Here is a 7,665-nt window from a genome sequence, read left to right as displayed (position 1 = left end):
CATGTTTTTTTTTATCATCATTTGTGTTAAAACATTGGAAATGTACCTTGTAACAGAAGGTTCTAACATACCCTTCCATTTCATATCTGTATAGCGAAATGCAAACAATGTTTTGTTTTTATAAACAGTCAACTTTTGTACAAATGCAAAATATGTAAACCCTAGATCTGTGAAAGTAGGGCTTTGAAAGGCCTAATTTCAAGTTCAGTGGTCACTGTTGTTTTAATCCCTTAAGGACTCAGCGTTTTTCCGTTTTTGCACTCTCTTTTTTTCTCCTTACCTTTTAAAAATCATAACCCTTTCAATTTTGCTCCTACAGATCCATATGATGGCTTGTTTTTTGCACTACCAATTCTACTTTGTAGTATCATCAGTCATTTTACCCCAAAATTGGCGGCAAAACAAAAAAAAAAGTGAAACCCCCTGCCATTTTGTTACTTTTGGGGGCTTCCGTTTCTATTGTGTTTTCCATGCGAATTTTCCATGCAAATTTTTGCATGGAAAAAAAGTGAATGAACATATCGAATATGCGAATTTCGCATGAATAATTGTCAATATATTCGCGAAATAACTTAACTTAGGACGTGGCGATCAATTTTAATCCCGCGTCTAAAGGGTTAATACCGGGCATCACCGCGATCGGTGATGTCCAGTATTAGCCACGGGTCCCAGCTATCGTTAGCCACCGGGACCGACACGAAATGACGTGGGGTCACCGCGTGACCCCATGTTATATCACAGGAATGGGCGAAGGACGTACAGGTACGCCCAGTGTCCTTAAGGTGTTAAACAACTTTCCTCCATTCGATAGCCTAGGTGATTCCTGAGATATTTGTAAATTACTTCATTTACCAAAGATGACTCCTTTTTTTTTTTTTTTTTTTTTTAAGAGCCAAGGCAAGTGTTCTCTATCACCCAAAGTGCAAAAAATAAGCGCACAAAGGATGCGGTCTATCGCTAAGCCCTATCCAACAGGAGAGAGATCCCCCAACAAACCTACGGGCCAAAAGGCACCTGCAAGGATCCAGGTTCGACGCCCCTTTTCGCCGAAGCTACTAAGGGGCCGAATATGCTCCTGGCTTCAACCTAGGCATTAAACAAGGTATCAGGCAAGGAGCCGTATACTGATACCGAAGCCAAGATGCCCAGGGGTTGCAGGGAGGTAAGGAACCTAATGGCCACACACACCTCCCCTAGACCACCAGAAGGGCTACGGCATCCTGACAATCCTGTGTACAAAAACAGACACATAAAAGTGGCACAGTGACAAACAAAAAAATAATAAGTGGACGAGTGCATATATACTGCCTGGTCATCCGACCGGATCTATAAAAATTTCCCTGATCCTAGCCAGAAGGCCGGGATACCAAGGGTGAGTGCCAAAGGTGAAGAGTAATGGTGCAGTGCCTTCACTCAGTGAGATATAACACCCAGTGAGTTTCGGCACCTCAGGGTCACCACTCCCCGAGGCACAGAAGTACCTCAGCTCTACACCCCCCAACCTTATGGCGAGACCCGGAGGAAACAGGTCACATCAGCTGTCAAGCTTATTTCTCAGAACCAGCCTGGAACTCCCCGGTACACCTGCCCCCTCCATGCAACACCCATCCCCACCAGCCCCACACCGGTGGGACTTATCCACCAGTATGAAACTGATAAGAACAGATACTACACTTGATCTTAGCCAAAAGGCCGAGAAGCGATGATTCCTTAGCACAGAAAAACAGCTCTACAGTCTTTGCCACTAAGTGTCTTCCATCCCTGCAATCTGTTGTCCACTGTTAGGGGAATCCCATCTTTAGCAACAGGGAGACCAAGACAGAACACAAAAAATGGGAGCAAGGCTCAGATAGTGCTATGCAGGAGAAAAGGCCTAGGCTATTTACTTGCTACCTGTGGGCCATTCTACCTCCTCCAGAATGCTCATGCTTTGCCTAACAGGTAAATTAAGGCTTCCCATGTTATCTTCCATAAAGTACAAGAAAGCTGTGCATGGTGTAAATACCATGGTTCCTAATGTTGTATGTACACAGGGATTTCTCCTGAATGTAATCTCCCCCTCCCCTTTGTTACCATCATCAGTTCAGTCCCTAGTGTAACCTTTCATTGCTGTGTTGCTGTTGTTTCTTTCCTTTTTTGCTCATATAGCACCTTGCAAATCCAGTACATCAATAAGCTTTTCCCCCTCCCTCCACATGTCATCTATGTAGTGTAGTAGTAAGGTAAATCATTCTCCAGCACATTGCCAGCACATTGCCTTTAGTGCTGATGCCAATAAAAGCAATTTACTAATTAAGTAGAATAGTTTTACTTACCGTTGCAGAGAATTATAAAGGTACAGTCATGCATAAAGACAAAAAAATATAATAGAAAATATGAACCAAATTCCGCACTCTTTGATGTAGATCTGCAGCCTTTCTGCAGCAAAATCAGTAAAACTGAATTTTTTTGCAGCTACTGACTTCCCCTTTAAGTCAGTGGAGAAAATCCACAAATAATCCGCAACTATTGATCCTGCAGATTTGATACCGGCACCAAATGTCAACTGGTGAATGGATATTGTGTGGCTTTTCTTCATGCAGCAGTTGAGCCCCCACCGATTAGCTTGTTAGGCCTTATCCCAGAGGTGTAACTTGTATCTTCTGAGCCCTGATGCAAAAACACAGGGTCCCATGTGCCATTTAAAACACTGGTCTCTTATGGGGCAGATGTGCTTTGGGCCCTATAAGGCATCAAAGCCCTATTGCGACTGTTGCCTCGGCACCCCCTATAGGTATTCCCCTGCCCTATCCTGTGGATAGGAAAACATTTTCTGATTGGGAAATACCCCTGTAAGGAAGTGGAACCAAACTGTGTAAAAAACTGTATAATTCAAAAAAATTATAATTTGTAAAATCGCTGAAAGTTTGCATCAGTATTTGCAAAATTAATATGTCTATGTAAGTCTATGGAAAAGAGGTTGTGCACTGGGGGGAGATTTCTCAAAACCTGTCCAGAAAAAAAGTTGCCAAGTTGCCCCTAGTAACCAATCAGATAGCTTCTTTCATTTTTCATAGGCCTTTTCAGAAATTAATGAAGCAATCTGATTGGTTGCTATGGGCAACTTTTCCTCTGGACAGTATATTAAAAATGGCAGTATTTTTTCCATCTGTGTAAATAAGTGACCTGTCACTTTTTTGGCACCATGGCTGTGCGGCTGCATATGGAACGTACACAATAACAATGTAAACATGACAATTGTCATTACAGACCAGACACATGGAGCACCCAAAGTACATTTCACCTACTTCACCTTTGCAGGGGGGATGGCTAATTGGGGGATAGCATGGTATATATAGAAATGCAAATCCAATCACATGCAGGAGAGCAACAATTATATTACTTAATCTGACATCAGTGGAACATACTTTCCAATTTGAGGAATACACTAATGCCCTTTTCCATTGGATCCCGACATGTCTGTTACACCTGTGCGATCATCATTCTTACTAGTGCAGCATATACTGGCCATCCCCTTGATTATAGATAATGTAAGAGGCCATCGCATACCCCTGGGAAGTGCAAACAGGATTTTTCTATCCAAGCTTACAATAGAGTAGCGCCTTTCCACATGTGCAACTCTAGGAGGTTTGTACACTCCTAGCGGCTTTTAAAAAAAATTGTTTCAGCCCTACAAGGCCCTTCTCACGGCACCAACAGATTACATTGTTGTCTTTTTTCAACTACTACTTCAACAATCTTGCTTGGTGGACCAAGTAAAGTCAAGTATTATGTATTTTATAAAATCAAAGGTGAACATCCCTGGTGAATTATATGTTTCTGGGTTGCCGGCTCTGCCTATAGGCAAAATAGGCCGCCGCTTAGAGGGCCCTCTTGATGGGGGCCGCCACTCTGCCTGCCACAAGAAAGTTAGACAACCAGCATCAAAACCACTCGCTCAGCCAGAAACATGAGGAGGAGATTTGTTACAGTGTGTCACCCGAGTAGTAAGCTAATTACATGAGGAGGGGACTTGTTACAGAGTGTCTCCCCTTACATGAGAAGGAGAAAGTGGGGCATGTCAAAGGGGGGCCAATGGGCCGAGTCAAGGGGCAAAATTAACTTTTGCCTAGGGTGACAAAAATCCTTGCACCAGCCCAGCCTTTAATTCTCAAAAACCTAATATTACACTGAAACCAAAACAAGCCCTCTGTAACCTCTAGTAGAATATGTTCTACAATTCAGATGTTGCTTGTTAAAATGTATTTTTATTATGCTGAAAGACAAAGCAAATAGAATAGATTGGACAAACACATTTGGAAAGTATTTGCATTAGCATTGCTAACAAGGCCTGCACCAGACCTTTGATTCTTAGGAAAGACTTTGTGCATATTTAGGAAAGACTTTGTGCATATTTAGAAATTAAAGAGCAACATATGAAGTTATTGAATCAGACACCAGCAAATGAGATGAATGAAAGTTCGGACTCCACACTACGATCTAAAAACTGTCTTATTTGTTAAAAACTTTTTGCACATAAATGTAATTTGTCCGCTTTCAAGCTTTAACTTAAGCTGAAAGAGACTTTGTAATGGAAGTTCAAACTAGGACACATTTTTTATATAGATTTTTAATATAGAACTGATATCATTGTTTCTTGATAACTCAAGTAGTCATCAAGGCGGTAGCATCCGGGTATTCAAAAGTAGTGCTGCAACTCATTCAAATTTATTTATTTATTTTCACATATTTAATACATTTTAATGATGTTTTTATAAGTGTATTCATTTTTTTGATAATTTTTTTTTCAAGTCATATTAAGGAGAACCCTATGTAAAAAATTGTATAAAAATTGCATAATTAGAGCATGACAGAATTTGTAAAATACATTATATTGACCAGAAAATGCATAACGCCAGCAAATCTCCACAAAGAAGGTTGCTAGATGCTGTGGTTTATATCAAAAGGTACCATGGTGCTGGTTCCTGCTACTTGGGTTAGGATTGCACTATGCCCTTAGACCTGCCATCTTAGTCCTGCTGGTACACCCTGCCAGTGGCAGGGCATACTATTGAAAATGTCTGCTCACAATGAACTTCAATACAGTAGCATTCTAGTTCCCTGTAAAATAGATCAAGTGATGCCAGTTAGAAGGGATTATAGAGCTTAAATGCTGTGTACAACATTGTGGCTCATTAGCAATATTAAGTTATTGGCGCTAGTGTAGGTGTCTGGGATATGAGATTTAGATAGTGATGGGGACTAATGAACTTACCTGTCCTCGGTCCCACGTCGGCTCCAGCCTCTGTTCAGCCCCATCAGGAGAGTGTGTCTATCATCTTTATGACCAGGGCTGCTCATCTCAGGGCTGCTCTGAACAAGAAGGGGAGTAGACCACCCAATCAGTCAGAATGGGCAATCGATCAATTAGCTCAGCACTGGAATCCCCTTTGTCATTCTGGCCGTGCATGTAATACAGGCAACTGCTGGCCACAGAAGCCTGTGATCAGTGTTTATCCTCCTTCAGTAGTGTTCTTCCTTGCTATACTACCTGGTCTTGTCTATATCCTGATTCTGCCATCTGCCAGTAGAGGCAACAAGCTGTAATTCATCAACTATAAAGAACTACTGAGTACATGCTAATAATGTACTCCGTGTCCTGGATATTAGTAGTAGAATAGTAGTAGATATGAGTAGAACGGATGCATTACACAATAATTTCTACATTATTGTAATCACCTTCTCTGTCAGTAATTTATGCTGTCCTCAGATTGGGCGGCATAAACCAAGGGACATATCCTTTTTAACTAATCCTGGGTGCGTTTTAGCCTAGAGCTGAATTTCCAATCCTGATGTTTGAAAAACATTCCAAAGTTAGTTGTCAGGTGATTCCCTAGTTTCTGTTCTGAGCTTCTATAATAATAAGACTGCTTATTATTAACTAACAGTTAAAGCAGAAAACAGCAACAAAGAGCATCTCCTAAATGTAAGAATGATAAGATAACCACAATGTATTTTATGACATAGGGTAGGAAAGTGTTAAACATGGCAGTGTGTAAACATCCTGTATTCATATGCCACTGCCTGCCCTGCTGTGCCTACCCTGGATATTTACACAAGCCATAATTATAATAAAAATAAAGCTGCTATGAGATCCATCTACCGAAGATAGCCTGCAGGTAGCAACACAACGTCTTTTCTAAATTATTCAGATTAAAAATAAACAGAAAAATAGATGAATTATAAATTATAGAGTTTACATTGCTGACAAAGCAACAAACGTTATTTCAATAGATATTTGCACTTTACACGTAATAAAATAATCCAGATGCAAAACATGTATCTCACAAAAAAACTAAAAACTAAAATATATATATATATATATATATATATATATATATAAAACATGAAAAACATAAAACCCAGTTAGCATGAATGGAAATTTGTCTGGAATGAATGCAATGAATTTGTTAATTATCTTATTACTATAGAATTTTCAAACAACTGAGTCGACTACGAGTGCATTGAAAAGACAATAAAATGTGTTTTATTGCAGCAATATATTTCTCCCATTTCAAGAGATTTATGTAAAGTCCTTGCCTAAGACAATACTGTTAAAGCTGATAAAGTATTCTGTTTATTTTAGCAGAAACCAAAACTAACACTGCCGATATAGGCCTAAAAACTAATCACAGCTACATAGGACACAATTAAACTTCACTGACAGCTATCTTATCTGGTAAAAGTCCATTTTTCAGCTGTGTTAAGATCGGTCGTACAAGGTCATTGTGACTGCATTAAAAGGGTTTCAGTCTCCCAGTGACATGTTCTGAAGGTTCCAATTATAAACAAGAGAAAGAAAAGCTTTAAACTTCTAATATTGTAGATACCAATTTGGCTGCTTTCACACTATGAGCATTCATCCGTTATTAAACATCCGTTTTCTGTGTAAAAACGGATGTATAATAACAAATGAAATAATGGGTTCTAATGGCTGAATAAATATTCATCCGTTAAGACCCATTATAACATCACTCATGTATGGCCGTATACAGACTCCCACAGCTTGCACTTCTATTACTCCCATCATGGAACAGATTTCTATCCATGATGGGAGTAGTAGTTCCAGGGCTGCGGGAGTCTGCCAGTGGCTAGGGAGGCTACATTAGTGTTTGTACTACTACCCCCGTCATGGAACAGACTCTGTTCCATGATGGGGGCTGTAGGACAGGGGTGAGGGATTTATCGCACTGGGTCTCACTTCTGAGACCCGATGTGATTAGAAGTTATTAAGCAGGGGAGTGGGCGGCATGCTGCCCTCCCCTACGATGTACGATGTATTTACTTTCATTTTTAAATTCCCCGCCGGGAGCCCTCAATGGCCGGTACTGAGGAACCATTCAGGGCTCTCCACGGGGTTTTCAAATAGAAGCGCTGCATTTGGGAAAGATATATAGAATCGCTGGGGGGGGTATATGGTATATATCTGGCCCCCACAGCGCTTCTATATATCTTGCCCCCCCCGCAGCGCATTTATATATGTTCCCCTCCGCAGCGCAGTTATATGTGTTACCACCGCAGCGCATGTATATGTTCCCCTCCCCAGTGCAATCATATATGTTACCACCGCAGCGCATATATATGTTCCCCTCGCAGCGATATCATAAGCCCCGGCAGCGCTAGGAA

The 7,665-nt window shown here is 40.8% G+C and overlaps 1 pseudogene; it reads right to left on the bottom strand.

The window, feature by feature from the left end:
* Positions 1–1,626: 1,626 nt before the first annotated feature.
* On the bottom strand, positions 1,627–1,704 carry LOC130342503 (U2 spliceosomal RNA; annotated as a pseudogene).
* Positions 1,705–7,665: the final 5,961 nt, after the last annotated feature.

This window comes from Hyla sarda, chromosome 1 (assembly GCF_029499605.1).
Source record: "Hyla sarda isolate aHylSar1 chromosome 1, aHylSar1.hap1, whole genome shotgun sequence".
In the NCBI taxonomy this organism is placed as follows: Eukaryota; Metazoa; Chordata; class Amphibia; order Anura; family Hylidae; genus Hyla; species Hyla sarda.
The sequence above is the reverse complement of the archived record's forward strand: the minus strand, read 5'-3'. Positions and strand labels throughout refer to the sequence as shown.